The following is a 17026-nucleotide window of genomic DNA, read 5'->3' as shown; positions in this document are numbered from 1 at the left end:
GGCCCAACGGAGAATTCCTGACCCTGACCGCATTACCGCATTGTTCCTGCTGCAGGGAGAGCGCGTGGGAGGTCACGTAGGCGCGCGCCCGGCACACAGCACAGACCCTTTCTCCGGGTTACTCAGCTTTCCCGTCCTTAACCCCTTGTCAAGGGGTCCGGACTTTATATTTTTAAAGATTTTATTTATTTATTTTGCGAGAGAGACAGTGAGAGAGAGCATGAGAGGCGAGAAGGTCAGAGGGAGAAGTGGAGCTGGGAGCCCGATGCGGGACTTGTTCCCCGGACTCCAGGACCACGACCTGAGCCAAAGGCAGTTGCTTAACCAACTGAGCCACCCCGGCGCCCAAGGTGTCTGGACTTTAAAGGAGACACAAGTCAGGGCTTGGTTTGGTTCTCGACTCCAACCGTGCGGTGGCCTCCAACACCTCTGGGAGCGCCGCACCTGCCCGCGCGGCAGTTTTTGGATCCTTGCTCGTCCCCCTGCTCTCAGCGCAGCCAGAATCCTCTGGGTGACTCGTGCTGTGTTTTTATTGTTTCCTTCAGATGGATTTCCAGAAACTGGTCTGATGACTCACGTGGGATTCACAAACGGTGTTGCTTCAGTTTCCACAAGGGTTTTCATTTTTTATTATATTTTAAGATTTTATTGAGAGCGACCGCGAGTGAGCAGGGCGAGGGGCAGAGGGAGAGAATCTCAGTCTCCCACTGAGTGTGGAGCCCGATGGGGCAGGGGCAGTGAGGGCGCAATCCCACGACCCTGAGATCATGACCTGAGCTGAAGCCAAGAAGCCTTTGCTCAACGGACCGAGCCCCCTGGGCGCCCCTCACAAGGCTTTTAACCCCGTTGAATAGGTTCGAGTGGAGTAAGAGAATGATTCCACTCCCTTTTGTATGTTCCCCGTCACCGGAACGGTGGCATCTTCCCGGACGCCTGCTCTCTGCCACCTGTCACAGTAAATCCCCTTGGACTGCGAGGAAGTCCAGCCCGCGCTCACGCGGAATTCTGGTCCTGACGCTGCCCGGCAGCTGCTTCATAACCGAAAACCAGCAGATGCTTGTGCGGCTCGTCTGGTTCTCCTCCAGGCACGGGCTTCTGTCTGAGGGGTCGGCGTTCTCTGCTGCGGCTCAGCCAGCACCCGGAACCCAGCGGCGCGCTCCTCCGCTCCCAGCCCGCCACCCAGGCCATCTGGCTGCGGCCCCACACCTTGCACGTGGGAGGCACAGATGTTTCTAGAACAGGCCCGACGCACGACGTGCAAACAATGCAAAGCCACGTGAGCCGTCAGGCTTCCTGTGAAGGACCGGAGTGGGGGTTCTTTGAGGTTTGCCCTGTGTAGTCACTGTCTCACGTCTTGTTCTTACGACCTTTAAAAACGGCAAACCCGTTCTTGGCTGTGGGCCTCTCGTGGTGGCAGAGAGCAGGGTTCTCCAAGGGGCCGTGGTATTGAACGGGCGGCCAGAGGTGGCTTCCTGCAAGGACAGGCTGGACAGTCAGATCGTGGGTGTGTTTCCGGGCTCAGCACCAGCCTCCGCCGCCGCCTCCCCCGACCACCGTCCCTCTGCCCTCCAGCCATCTTTATTCTGGAAAGGATTTGAAACACAGACTAGGGTGTAGGAGTTAACGGGCAACGTGGGGTTCCTTATAGAGCAACGTCACTCTCGTGGGCCTGTAAGCAACTGGTCTAAATGCTCGCCTTAGGCTGGGCCTGAGTCTGGGCCACGGGTTCAAAGACCGTGCACGCCTCTCCCCCGTCGTGGCCTCGGGAAGGAGGCCCAGGAAAAGCCACGCGAGGAGGTGTGCTGAGCCTCGTCGCGTAGCGGCTGTCTGGGGACAGAGAAGTTGATCAGAGAAAGCTCTGTGGGACAGGACAGCTACCGCAGATGTTGACAGTGACTGGGAAGCCCCCAGGTTGGTCTTCGAGGTGTTGGGAGGGGTCTGTGCCGAGCCCCGGACAGGGACCCTGCTGGAGGCCCCGGTTTGAGAAGGGACACGCAGCAAGGATGGGGCTGAATCGGACACTCGGGCTCAGTGTTGCAGATCTCGGCGCCACCGGGAAAGCAGCACCTGAGCCGGGGTGGGGGGCGGGGGGCGGGGGAGGGAAGGGGGCTCCAACAGCAGACGAGTGTTGTCGGTTCTGGACGTTGGAGATGAAGGTACCGGCTGAGGCAGCGCAGCGCATAGTCCCTGTCACGGCTTGCGGGTGGCCACCTATTGTGTCCTCACACCACGGGCCGCTCCCTGGAGTCTCCCAAGGGGCCCTAACCCTTATCCTGAGGCCCCTCAGAACCTCGTCTAGCCCTAGCTTCCTCCCAGAGGCCCCACTACCAGTCATCAGCACTTCGGAGTTTAGGGCTTCAACATAGGAACTGGGGGGGGGGGGACACAAAAATTCAATTTTAATAAAAACCTAATTTTTCTTAAACCTTTTGTTTACAAATATTACCACCCTATTTATAAATAAACTCCAATTTTTATAGATTTTTTTAAAAGATTTTTTTTTAATTAAAGATTTTATTTATTTGACAGATCACAAGTAGGGAGAGAGGCAGGCAGCGGGGTAGGGGGGTGCGGGAGAAGGCTCCTGGCGGAGCAGAGAGCCTGATGTGGGCCTCGATCCCAGGACCCTGGGACCATGACCTGAGCCGAAAGTAGAGGCTTTAACCCACTGAGCCACCCAGGTGCCCCTTAAAAAAGATTTTACTTACTTATTTGACACAGCACACACAAGCAGAAGGAGCAGGAAAGGGAGAAGCAGACTCCCCGCCGAGCAGGGAGCCCGAAGGGGGCTCAATCTCAGGACCCCGAGATCATGACTGAGCCGAAGGCAGACGTTTCACGGGCAGAGCCCTCCAGGTGCCCCTAAATGAATTCCAATATTGGTGAACATTCATAAACTTAAGAAATATTTTATTGGACATTCATTTCTTTTTTTTTTTTTTTAAGATTTTATTTATTTATTTGACAGAGATCACAAGTAGGCAGAGAGAGGGGGGGAAGCAGGCTCCCTGCAGAGCAGAGCAGAGAGCCCGATGCGGGGCTCGATCCCAGGACTCTGGGACCATGACCTGAGCTGAAGGCAGAGGCTTTAACCCACGGAGCCACCCAGGCACCCTGGACATTCATTTCTTAATACAATGTATTGGAACTTTTTTCTTTTTTTTTTATTATTATTTTTTTAACTTGGGTTTTTTTTTTTTTAAGGTTTTGTTGATTTATTTGACAGAGATCACGAATAGGCAGAGAGGCAGGCAGAGAGAGAGGGAGAAGCAGGCTCCCCCCTGAGCAGAGAGCCTGACGCGTGGCTTGATCCCAGGACCCTGAGATCATGACCTGAACCGAAGGTAGCGGCTTAACCCACTGAGCCACCCAGGTGCACCTGGAACTTTTTTTTTTTTTTTTTTTCCAGTTCCTATATCCATGCGTACATATTACTTAAGGCTAGAAGGGGTTCAATGAAATTTAACAGAAAAGAAAAAAAAGATGTGTAGACCAGTTATCGAGGATGGATTCAGGTTTTGTGGGACCTGATAGAATCTAGAGGGCTTTTTTTTTTTTTTTAAAGATTTTATTTATTTATTTATTTGACAGACAGAGATCACAAGCAGGCAGAGAGGCAGGCAGAGAGAGAGAGGAGGAAGCAGGCTCCCTGCTGAGCGGAGAGCCCGATGCAGGACTCGATCCCAGGACCCTGAGATCATGACCTCCATGGGACGCTGCCCAGGCACCCTAGAGGGCTCTTTTTAATAAATACAATACAAACATACAAATTCAAAGTTGAATGTGACCAGGAATATTATATAGGATGAGGAAAAATAGCTTACAAATTTTAAAAGCTCGTATATACTATAAACCTCACAAAATCCAGAAAAATAACATTTTAATTAACCACTTAACATACTTCTTTTTTTTTTTTAAAGATTTTATTTATTTATTTGGCAGAGAGAAATCACAAGTAGATGGAGAGGCAGGCAGAGAGAGAGAGAGGGAAGCAGGCTCTCTGCCGAGCAGAGAGCCCGATACAGGACCCGATCCCAGGACCCTGAGATCATGACCCGAGCCGAAGGCAGCGGCTTAACCCACTGAGCCACCCAGGCGCCCCAACCACTTAACATACTTCTATATGTGCCAGGCAGCTAATAAAAAAACAAGTTTGGAGGAGCACCTGGCTGACTCAGTCGGTTAAGCTTCTGACTCTTGACTTTGGCTCAGATCATGATCTCAGGGTCGTGAGCTCGAGCCCCGTGTTGGGCTCAGCGCTGCTGAGTGTGGATCCTGCTTAAGATTCTCTCTCTCCCTCTGCTCCTCCCCTATGCCCATGCACGTGGGCTCACACTCCCTCTCTCAAACACAAAAAATAACGTGGGGGGCTGTCAGGGTGGGGGGGGGCGTGTGGGAGGCTCAGGTGGCTTAGCCTCTGCCTTCGGTTCAGGTCATGGTCTCGGGGTCCTGGGATCGAGCCCCGCATCGGGCTCTGCTCAGCGGGGAGCCTGCTTCTCCCTCTGCCTCTGCTGCTGCTCCACCTACTTGTGATTGCTCTGTGTCAAATAAATAAAATATTTTAAAAAATAACTTTGGGCTGTATACTTTTTCTTAAAGATTTATTTATTTGAGAGAGCACACAAGCTGAGGGAGGGACAGAGGGAGAGAGAGAACCTCAAGCCGACTGCCCGCTGAGCGCAGAGCCTGATCGGGGGCTCATCTCACCATCGTGATCGATCTCACCATCGCGTGATCACCGAGATCACGACCTGAGCTGAAGTCCAGTCGGACGCTTCAGGGACCGAGCAAGCAGGTGTCGCTGGGCTGCGCGCAGCTGATTGCCTCCGCACGCGGCGGTTTCATAGCCTGTTGCGCTGGATGGAAGGATAGTGGCGTGTTTCCCCCAGCACTGTTGATCAGAATTTCGTTCTGGTAGTTTGGATCCATAAACGTGACCGCACACAGACCTCTTTGCTGTTGTGGGGCTCCTTCAAACACGGATTCTGAGAAACTTGATTTCCCATGATGCCGTCAAAAAAGGAAAAGCGAGGGCGCCTGTGTGGCTCAGTGGGTTAAGCCTCTGCCTTCGGTTCAGGTCATGATCTCAGGGTCCTGGGATCGAGTCCCGCATCGGGCTCTCTGCTCAGCGGGGAGCCTGCTTCTTCCTCTCTCTCTGCCTGCCTCTCTGCCTGCTTGTGATCTCTCTCTGTAAAATGAATAAATAAAATATTAAAAAAAAAAAAAGGAAAAGCGAGGCCCGTGTTTACGTTCTCACAGAGAGGATTCTGTTGGTCTAGGTACAGGTAGGAGCTGAGTCCTCTGAAATGAGTTTTCGTGATTAAAAGGATTTCCTCCGAGTAGCTTCTGTTCCACGTGCGTCAAAGCCCGCACACACGTCCCACCCCACATCAGGTATTTCTGGTGCCAAGACACCTGGGACCCCATCACATTTCTGGCCACACCACGCATTCATAGTCGGGGTGGTGGGGGGGCGCGCATTCCTGGTCACGTGGCACAGTCATAGCCGCATTCGTGATCACGGACGTGTCCACACCACAATACCTGCTCTGGTAACCACCTTCACATCAGAGTTCCTGGCGGGTTTGCTCAGTGGGAACCAGGAGTATGCCTGGAGGCCATTCCCACAGCAGACAGCTGTCACCAGCTTAGCTACCCAGGGGACTCAGTGTGCCCTCTAAATCCATCCCACTAACGTGTCCCAACATGTCCCAGCCACTCCGACACCAGGCAGGGGAGATGGGGGCTGACCATGCCGGAGGGGAGGTGGTCTGCAGTGACGGGGATCCAGAGGTCTCCCTTTGGGACATGTGACACCGGCTGACCTGGGGAAGCCTTGGCTGGACCCCAGCATGCTCCGGGGAGGGGCCTGAAGCTTGTCTCTGTGGCCCACGGGAGCGCCCCCACGGGGCAGGAGTAAGTGTCCCCGTGTGTCCACACTCCAGGCTTAGTGATGGCCAAGGGCGCCTTCACTCTAAAAGCCGCAGCCCTCATGACGTTGATCCATATCTAACATGGACACGTAGCAAGGGATGAGTGACACTGCCGGCAAGTGACAGCAGTGAGACGGCCCCACACCCGAAGTGAATATCATTTCCGGCATTCGGTTCTCAGATGGCAAAAATGAGCGCCTGTGTTTCCCCCACAAGTCTGGACAACCCAATGTCTCCTGTCCTGTGCCTTTAACTTGAGGATGTGACCTTGATCGGTCGGAAGTCAGTGCAGCCTTGTCCCGGTCTCCCCGAAATCACAGGACACATGCAGCCGGGACACGGTCAGTAGCACACTTGCCACGTGCTTCCTCGTGGGACAATGGCAGAAGATGCCCCTGGGCTGGCGTTCCCGGCAGGCTTCCGGCCAATACTGGATGCCACCCGAGCTCCGTGACCGATGGACAGTGCCACGAGGGTCCTTCCGTGTCTGCTGTGCTGTCTGGGCACCCCCCTCCCTCTCCTTAACAGGGGTGAGGGGGTTATAAGAGCCATATCCCCCTCTGACTGCCGGTCGCACGCCCCTGGCCCCGGAGGCACAGCACCCTGACGCAGACTGAGACATCTGGGGGTCCCGCCACGCTTTATCCTCAGCAGAAACACATATGTGAGGCCAGGGAGGACCACTCCCGTGGGGTCACGGTGCCCCAGGGACAGGGCTTCCTCCGGCACTGTGCGCGGCTGCTTGACGCGGGGCCCTGCAAGCGTGTGGTATGGGGCCGAAGCTGGCAGGTGGGCTGCTGGTTAAAAGTCCGCCTGCCTCCCTGAAGCGAGAGTGGGCTGCTGGGGGAGAGGGGTGGGCCCTCCGGAGCCCCAGCTGTGCGGGCGGAGCACGGTGGAAGACAAGCGGCGCGAACTCATTCCCCCTGGACTGCCTGCGCCCTGCGTCCTGTAGCACAGTACGGACACCCCTGGTTCATCCAGTGCTGGGCGCTTGCAAATCAGGTATTCACCCAAGTCACGGTGGGAACGAAACAGGAATGTTGGCCACAAACCGCCTTCCTCGGCCACTGCGGGTGGAGGTGAAGACCGTGGGGTGGCGTCCCAGGAGGCAGGCTGTTGGCTGGGCTCCGTGAAGAAGCAGCTCTTCCTGCCCGAAGAAGGTGAGATGTCTCTCCTGTCGCCCCCACCTGCTGGATCCCCAGCCTGGCAGGGATGCAGCTCATGGAAGGAATCTGGGTAAAACCTAGCCCGGGGCAGCCATGGCCGTCTCCCATCTCAAACAGACACCCAGCCGCTTGCAAATGCACGAAAGGGGCAAAGGTGGGAAGAGCGGAGGGAGGCCAGTCCGCACAGTCGGGGCCTGACCACCACCGGGACCTCCTTGGCAGGAGCGCCAACGGCCGAAGACCCGAGCCCGGCCCTGGGGGCAGGGCCGGTCCCTCCACACTGGCCCCCACTAGCCCTCCTCCCTTTCTTTCTTTTAAGTGCTGGTTTTGAAATCTCACAAAATTCCAACTAATCAGAGCCCAGGTTCCAATATCTCTTGATGTTTTTAGTGCATCCGAAGGCTTGCCAAGGTTTTTATTTTTAAGCGTGGGGCTTAAAATATCCCCTCCTCAGCTCTGAGCCAGCCAGAGGGAAGCCAAAATAAAACGCCGTCCTCTTTGAACATATGGCAAGTCACTGCTGCCGGAAAAAGGGAGAAATCAGAAGAGAAAGGATGTTCTGGTACAAAATAAGAATGTAGGTTTAATGCATGGAAACAGGCAAAGCTTCGTGCCACCAAAAGCTGTTTTCTGAGCGCGAAAATGTGAACCACAGCGTCTATGAGAGGGAAGGGGGGAAAGTCATTCCTGAAAACTGACCCAGACCCCCACCGCCGCCCGTCGGACACCGTCGCATAGGAAGGGCCAGAGAGAGAGGCTCGGCGGCTGCGGGATGCGGCTGAACCTTCCCACGCTGCCCTTGGTGAGCTGTTCCTGCAGGAGGAGGGCCTGCTCGGCCTGAGTGGTGCTGAAAGCAGTTCCTTGTCTTTCTCCTGCCTGTTGGATTCCCGGGTTCCCCGCCGTCACCTTCTCACCCTGCCGCCGTGTCCTCAAGCCTCCCGCGGTCACCGGACACATGGCTGCAAACTAAGGTCATCCAGGCCCTGGGGGCGCAGCTCCCGGAGCTCCCGGGGCTTGACCTGTTTTTAAGGCTTATTTTTCAGCATCTTTTGATGTTCTCTGTATTATTTTTTTCCAGTCTTTTGGTTATTTAACCTAAAACCGTAATTCTCTCTCCATGCTCTTAGCTTTCTGGGGGGTTTCCATTCCTCTCTTGTCTTTTCAGCCGACGCCGAATTTATCATTGTTCTTGACGAGCTGACAGCGCAGAGTAGGACATTTTATGGACTGGCGCTGGAGATCAGCGTTTCAGGTATTCGAATTTATTATTGGAGTTAGGGTGTCATTAGAAAAAAATGCATACGCCCAAGGAGACTGTTGGTAGTGTAATCGTAGAGGTATCAGGTTGATATATAATGTATAAGTCTGTGTAATGGATAGTTTTTATTATTCATAAAATTTTCCAATGCCTCACAGATGTGCGGCCGCAGCTGTTCCCTCACTAATGGCCTCAGGCTGTGACTCAGAGCGGAGTTTGATGCCAGAGGCTTCTGGCAGCGACTCTGGTTCTTGTGATATTCCCGGGGAGGAAATCATTCATTGTCAGCAGGGGTGATGATGACAGGCCCCTAAAAGGCCGAGTGGGGAGGAGCAGGGCCGACCAAAGGGAAGGCCGGACCGGGCTTGTTCACAAGGCTGCTTTCCGAGCCGCTTTTGAAAGGAAACGTATTGTCTTCAAAGTCCTTTCCAGTGATTTACTTGAGTCTCAAAGTCCTTTCCAGTGATTTACTTGAGTCTCCTTCCGTCTACAAAGTCTGCTGTTGCCCCAGGGCAAATCAGAGTGGCTCCTGCACCCAGGCCGGGGGACGGAGGGGCTGAGGACAGAGGGCGGTGGGGAGAGCTGACTCCCGCGCCCCCGCACACCCGTACCCTCTCCTGACTACGCCGAAAACGTCTGTCCGAGCGCCCACCGCTCGGTCCTCACGGCCTTCCCTGGGCCCACGGGCCTCCAGGACCCAGCTGCTCAAACATGATGCCGTAGGACTCACCCAGGGTTGCTAGCGGAAATGCTGGTTCCTGGGCCCTGGGCAGGCCCTGCCTGGACGGAACCATCAGGCAAGGAGACTGATCTTCTGTAGAGTCCTGCGGCAGGCGGGGCCGGGTCCCAAGGTCAGGTGGTCTCACCTTGGACTTTTGCAGGGAAGGTGGGACTGGTGACAGGTGGGGGAACTCACAGGGTCCTTGCTGTGCAGCCGGGGCGGGGCGGGGCGGCCCGGTCAGTCGGCCGAACCGGGGATGTCCGTCTGTGTCGAGCGGGTCTGGCCGGGACACCTCTCATCTCAGCCAGCCACTAGGGAGACAAAGGATGGGAAATTGGAGAGTCTGTGTAGAAAAGGGCATCTCGTGGGCCTGTGGGAGCAGAGAGAAGGACCAGACAGTGAGCCTCACCTAAGGTGCACGGGCAAGTGGAGGGTTCTCAAGGTCGCTGTTTTCTGGGGGGGTCAGGTGAAGCTCCTTCTTGTGAGCCTCAAGTATCCAGATTTTGACCGATGCGCAGACTTGGAGGAGGTCTGGAAACTTCGAGAAGCTCTGCCTTGGGGCGTCAGAGTGATGTAGGCGCCGTGTTGCCCCGAAACTTCGCCTGTCATGCGGTGACCCGGGGTGCTTAGATGTGGCCAACTGCCCAAGTCCTCCCCAGCATCCCCTGTCCTTTCTGCTCACGGGTACTGATTTCTCCCGTCTCCAAATTCAGAGACCTGCGGCCGCTACGTTCCCCGAGACCATGAGCGCCCCATGGCGTGGAGAGTCTGTATGCGGATGGCTTGGGCTGCCCCGGTAAGGGCCCTTGACCCCTGCCTCCTCCCCTCAGGGTCCTCTGCTGGCCTGTCCTCCCCACCCCCTACCTGGTCTGGCCAGACTGTCCCCTGCCCAGGCATCTCTGTGACAGCCCTCAGTGCTGGCCGGTGACCCCTGCTCCCGAAGGGGCCCGAGCCCCTCTAGCCAGCACGGGGGGCGCTGCTCCCGGCGGCTTCCCTGCACTCCTGGTTACTGGCCAGGGCCAGGACTTACAGAGCACACTCGGCCTAAGGGATCTGAAAACACTTTATCCAGCGCTGCTCTGGGCTCAGCACAAGGTTATGGGGAGCTGGGCGCCCCTGCAGAGAGGGCCAAGGGAGGGAGCAGCTCCCGGAAGCCAGGGAGGCAGCCGAATGCTGGAAGCCAGCCGTGGGCCAAGGGACACCGCACCGCTGGGGACCCGGGCCTGAGTGCCACCTTCCTTTCCTCCTACCCTCTGAATTCTGGCCAAGCCTCCCCTTGGCCAACCTACCTGGAAGCCAGAAGGAGGGAGCCCAGGGAGCAGCCCCGGAGGGCGGCCCCAGGCCCAGAGCAGGAGGGAGGAGGGGCCGCACCTCTGTCTTCCCCGGGGACCCAGGGCCGGCCTTCCTCCTCAATACTGCAGACCCTGAAGTCGGCAGGGGACACCTCTTTCAAGGGATAGTGGGTGCCTCCGGGCACACCGAGAGTACTTTCATTTCTATATTTTTATTTATTCTGTATTTGAGCTTCTAACCATGGGTGTGTTGTTCGATAACAAAACCTAATACACCTGTTTTCATACGTAGAGCAGTGACACAGGGAGACACGCTACGGGCAGGCTCTGTGCTCCAGCTCCGGCCGGGCCCCTCAGGTGCTGTGCTGAGATCTGGGGCTGGATGGAGGCCCGGCCACGGACCAGCCCACGGGGCCCACTGTCCCAGCTGTCCCGGCCGGGGGCGGTCCTGCGGGGACAGGCAGTGTGCTCCCGCCATGGGCTCCTGAGCTTAGGGCGGACCCCGCAGCCCCGGCCTGCAGACTGCCCGCCCTCACTCCAGAAGCCAGCCATGCTTCGTGGGTTCCAGGCCTCTCGTGCTTCCGACAAACTAGCCACAGATTCGAGAATTCCTCCCACCCCCTCGGTTCAGCCGTTCGCCAGGACGCCTCACAGAACTCAGGAAACCACTAGCATGGTGGTTAGGGTTTGGCCCTAAAGGTTACTCTAAGGTCCGGGCGGGCCTCGACCGCAGAGCGTCGCGCCATCCTCCTGGTACATCCCGGGACTCCCAGCCGGGAAGCTCCTCTGAGCCTGGGGTGTTCGGAGTGCTTGTCGGGGTTTATGAAGCGGTCACAGGGGAGCCCTGTCCCATGACTGGTCCCAGGCTCCAGCCCCCTCTCCTCCCTGGAGGTCAAAAGCTCCGCCTGCCATCACTTGGCTCAAAGTGCCAACCCTCTGGGCCGAGCTGGTCTCTGGCAGGAAGGACTCACATCCCGAGACAGGGTAGGGACCGTTGATCACCTTCTAGCACCAACTCGGGTGTGGGCTGACAGCTTAGAGGCCCCCTCCCAGGAACCAGTGACAGAGACCTGCCAAATTCTTCCTGTTAGGCAACACTGGCTTCCCGGAGGCACATCTGGGGACCACAGGCGCTACGTGAAAGCCACTGTCTGGTGGGGAAGCCTGAGGTTGCAGATACGTCTGAGAGTGCGCCCCTGACGGGCACCGGGGGGGACCCAGAGCTCAAAAATGGGGTCAGGACAGGGGCGCCTGGGTGGCTCAGTGGGTTAAGCCGCTGCCTTCGGCTCAGGTCATGATCTCAGGGTCCTGGGATCGAGTCCCGCATCGGGCTCTCTGCTCAGCAGGGAGCCTGCTTCCGTCTCTCTCTCTCTGCCTGCCTCTCCGACTACTTGTGATTTCTCTCTGTCAAATAAATAAATAAAATCTTTAAAAAAATAAAAAAAATAAAAAAAATTAAAAAAAAAATGGGGTCAGGACAAAACCCAGACACCGTCTTCTGGGGAGACGGTGTTTGCTGTAAATTCTGGCTTTGTCAACGCTACCGCGAAGCCCAGTAGGGTGTGCTCGGAGTTGCAGGTGACCAGAAGGTCCCACATTTATGCTTTATGACTGCATACATTCGGATCGTTAAGTGACTTTCTGCCTCAGTGTAACTTTGGGAAGTTAGCTCGTAATTAATTCCTTCAAGGGACTCCGATAGCTTCCGGAAGTCAACTTTTTTAACTTCTTTAAATATTTATAGACTGAGATAAATCTGTCTGTGTTCTTCATCTGTTTGACTGTCTTTGCCACCGCCGACGTTGTGTAGTTGGTGACAGGCTGTAACTACGCACATCCATTTGTGGGACAGTTCGCCTCTGTTCCGAGGAGCAGGGTGTGGGGAGGGAGGGAGACCCACTCCTGGTGCCTGTCTCCTCCGGGGACTGGGGGTAATGGGGCAGGCGAGGGCCTTCACTTCCCCCTAAACGGGAACTGATAACACGTTCTCCCCCTGCAGTGAAAATCCCCCATGGCTGGGATTCATTCTAAGCTACTTAGAGAGGAGAGGGACAGGAAAAAGATGGAATAAGACTTGAGAAGTGTTAATGATTTTACAGCTGAATGATGGGTGCGCAGAGGCTCCTTATACTTTCCTCTCTGCTTTTGTGCATGTGAAAATTTCCAAACTAGGAAGAAAAAAAAATAATAATAACAACAACAACAACAATAATGCCTTCCCCTGTCTACTGCACAGGAATGCCAGAACGTTCCGCACTGTCCTCAAGTGCCTTTGCCTCTTGGAGAAGGACACCACGTAAATAGTTCTGAGTTATTACTCTGTGGCCATCAACTGATCGAATCTCCCCCTGGAGGTATTGTTGACAAGGAGACAGAAAACAGTCGAGGACCCAGGGGAAGAATGGCTACAAAACACGAAGGTAAAACTCCCGAGGCGTCTGCTGCTCCTCGGAGCATCCATCTCCGTGCGAGGAACTGGAGGCCCATCTGGGCCGCTCAGTGACGTAGGAAGTAAATTCGCCATATATCAGAAATATGTTGCCCAGTGGCGGACAATTTATTCCTGGAGCTCCATATGCGTCACATTTCCAGGCTCATAAATGATAAATAATAAATTTTTATTTATAAATCACCGGCTCCCAGGGGCGGATGAGCAGACTGAATGCAGCTGAGAAGCTGGTCCCTTCCCACCACAGACGCGGGGCGCCGGGCGGTGGTCTCACCCAGTTTGGGGAATTGCGGAGCCCCTGAGAAAAGCCAGTCCACCTTTAGGAAACCGTGCCTGTCATACCTCGAAGTTGAGGTTGTGACAAGTGCATGGAGGGGAGGTGCCCATAACAGCGGAGCCCCGAAGTGCAGGCGCGGAAGCTTGCTTCTTGGTGAGGATTGACAAACCTGGCCCTCCTCGGAGGACGTGCATTTGAGAAGCCATCGCACCTGGCTTCCTCACACCCCGGCGCTGTCTGCTGTCGCGCGCAGAGAGTTACCCTTACAGAGAATCACCCTTATCCTTAAAGGAAAGATATGCTTCCTCGCCCTGTCAGTGGCCCCCGCAGAGGCCTGGGCGTGTGCTGGTCCGCACAGACCGTGGCGCTGGCCGAGGGCAGGAGTGCACGCAGGGCTCAGCCCGGCTCCGGCGGCCACCACCCAGGACCGCTTGGACAAATGACCGTCGTGAAGAAAGGCAATGCGGATGTTGCTGAAAGTGCGGAGGAAACGTATGCAAAACTATTCCGTAGCAGCAGGCCTCCCGCATTTTTTAAAAATTTAATTCAATGTGTGTGTGTGTGTTTTTTAAGATTTTATTTATTTATTTGACAGACAGAGATCACAAGCAGGCAGAGAGGCAGGCGGGGGGTGGGGGAAGCAGGCTCCCCACTGAGCAGAGAGCCTGATGCGGGGCTCGATCCCAGGACCCTGAGATCCTGACCTGAGCCGAAGGCAGAGGCTTTAACCCACTGAGCCACCCAGGCGCCCCCTGCATTTTTTTTTTTTTAAACACAGACCAAGCATGAGCACACAGCAGTCTTCGGTAATTCCGGATTGCTGGTGGTTGTAAGGAGACAGGGAGTGGAAGCTTATTTTTGTTAGGATAGCCTGGGCCCTGGGAGAATAAGATGGTATCTATAAGGCTTCTAGAGGAATCTTTAAGTCAGGAAGAAATTACCTTTATAACTTTTTTTTTTTTTTTAAGATTTTATTTATTTATTTGACAGAGAGATCACAAGTAGGCAGAGAGGCAGGTAGAGATGGTGGGGGTGGGGGAGCAGGCTCCCCGCCGAGCAGAGAGCCCGATGTGGGGCTCGATCCCAGGACCCTGGGATCATGACCTGAACTGAAGGCCGAGGCTTTAACCCACTGAGCCACCCAGGTGCCCCCCCCTTTTTTTTAACGTACAGTCTACACCCAACATGGGGCTCGAACCCGTAACCCTGAGATCAAGAGTCACATGCTCTTCCAACTGAGCCAGTCAGATGCCCTGGTAAGAAATAACATGTAAAAAGACTTTGCATAACTTTACATATAACTTGCAAAAGCCAGGTTGCTTGTAAATGATTCCATCCTGGTGTTAAACAAACCTCAAGGTTCTTATTAGGTAAAAGCTTGTGTCCCTCGTTCATACTGCCCAAAAGTAGGAAAGGGGACGACTAGTTAAGCCTGACGAGCACTAGCCAGGAGGAGGACACCCGGACCCTGTCTTCACTGCACGTTGAACTTGTCTAGACGGGTTTCTCCCCATAAAAGGACCCAGAGAGTTTCCCTCTAGCTCTAGAATTCTGTGAGCACATTCTGTTTTCTGGAAACAGAATCTCTCCAGGGATTGTGACTACTCTTTGCACCTAACAAAAGTACGTGTGTTTGCAGTAGGTAATACTGTGGAGGCAAGGGAAGAAGAGGGCCGTTCAGCCCGAAGAGCGGCCAGCCGGACAGACACACAGCCACCACGGAAGTGTGCTGCCCGACCCAGCCCACAGGTCCGGCCCAGGATTTGTTCTTTCCTTTTTTCTCATTGAAAATTTGTTATGGAAACTGCAGCTCTGTCCTCTGATGTCTCAAGAGATGGTAAACGTTCATTTTAGCAAGATTAGGAAAGCAGCCAAGAAGGAGGGGCAGGAAGAAAAGGGGAAAATTTTTGGCATGATGTGCTTTTTTGTGCTACTTTGTCCTGAGTGTGGGAGGGCAGTGCGCCAGCCCCCGCCTCCCTTGGGCATCCACTGCAGCCTCCCCCAGACGATCCGGGTTCCTGCAAGGCCAGCGCGGCCCACTGGTGGGCATGGAAGCAGGACAGGGACCTGCAGCCAGGATGTCACTTCTGTGCCTCCCCCCTCCTCCAGCCAGCAGCGCCTGAGCTCTGGGGACCTGCACGGGCAGGAGGGCAACCTTCCACTGCCCGGTGTGGGCAGATGCGAAGCAGGAGGCTGGATCCAGAGGCACGTCTTCCGAGCCCAACCCTCAACTGCAGAGTCCATCCAGGGAGAGCCACGGGTGAGGGAGTGGCTAACCTGACCCAGGCCTTCCAGGACCGCCCCACAGCAGCCTTGGCGGTCCGTGGTGCCTGCCTGCTCTCCCGGTGGCCTCACTGGGCCATCAGAAAGGCCTAGATAGAAATGGAAAGGGTCCTGGATCAGTTAGGACTCTCCGGAGAAACAGAACCAACGGACGGGGATTTTAGATAGACAAGTTCACAGACAGACCGATCGATACATAGATCGATGGTAGGGATGGATGCACGGGTTCTAAGGAGTCAGCTCATCGGCAAGTCTGGCAAAACTGAAACCTGCAAGGCCGGCCCGTGGGCTAGAAACTCTGGTAAGAGATGATGTGCTGGGGTGGGGGGTGCCCCTGGGTGGTGCTGTCGGCTGAGCACCTGAGTCTAACGCCGGCTCAGGTCCTGATCTCAGCGTTGTGAGAGCCCACGTGGGGCTCTGTGCTCAGGATGGAGTTGGCTGGAGATTCTTGCCGTCGGCTTCTGCCCGTCCCCACACCCCCCAATAAATAAATAAATAAATATCTTAAAAGAGAGAGAGAGATGGGGCGCCTGGGTGACTCAGTTGGTTGGATGACTGCCTTCGGCTCAGGTCATGATCCTGGGGTCCCAGGATCGAGTCCCGCATCGGGCTCCCAGCTCCATGGGGAGTCTGCTTCTCCTCGCTCATGTTCTCTCTCACTGTCTCTCTCTCAAATAAATAAATAAAATCTTTAAAAGAGAGAGAGAGAGAGATGATGACGTTGCAGCTGGAGTCCCAAGGCCAAAGGCTGTCTGCCGGTAGAATTCCTTCTCCCGGGCTGGGGGGGGCGGACCTGTCTTTGCTCTCAAGACCTTCTTCTGATGGGATGAGGCCCACCCACGTTACCTCAGGGAATCTGCTCTGCTGATTTAAATGTGAGTCACATCTTGAGGCACCTGGGTGGCTCAGTCGGTTGGGCATCTGCCTTCGGCTCAGGTCATCATCCTGGGGTCCTGGGATCGAGCCCCACATCAGGCTCCCTGCTCAGCGGAGAGCCTGCTTCTCCCTCTCCCACTCCCCCTGCTTGTGTTCCCTCTCTCGATGTCAAATAAATAAATAAAATCTTAAAAAAAAAAATTCAAACAATGTCATTCTTCTGGGTGACACTAAAGTCCCACCACCTGGGACGCCTGGGTGGTTGTCAGTTAAGCATCTGACTCGGTCTCAGGTCTCAGGTCTCAGGTCTTGATCCCAGGGTCTGGAATCCCGCAGGGGCTCCCTGCTCCGAGGGGAGTCTACTTCTCCTTCTGCTCCTCTCCCTGCTCATGCCCATGCTTTCTCTCTCTCTCTCTCTTTCTCTGAGGATGTCCTGACGAAGCAGAATTTATTCATTAGCTTTATTAAGGGTCAACCATTGAATATGCAAATTTTAAGGTTCTGTGTGAGGCAACCTCATCAGGTTCCTCTGCTGCAGACCCTGGGACTGGGACCACCGGCAGGAAAGGCCTGGCGCGGAGATGTGCACTGCGTCAGCCGCTGCGTCTTCACAAAATGTCACTTTTGCCTGAAGGAACCAGTGAGGGACAAACTTTTGCTTCTTAGGCTTAGGGCCCTGGCAGACATATTCTTAAAAATTAACGACTTAGGCTTGCCACTTCAAGGCAACCCACGGACAGTATTTGCTCTGAAATGACCAAAATTTGGAAA

Source organism: Mustela nivalis (assembly GCF_964662115.1).
Source record: "Mustela nivalis genome assembly, chromosome: 1".
NCBI lineage: Eukaryota > Metazoa > Chordata > Mammalia > Carnivora > Mustelidae > Mustela > Mustela nivalis.
Note: the sequence above shows the minus strand (reverse complement) of the source record.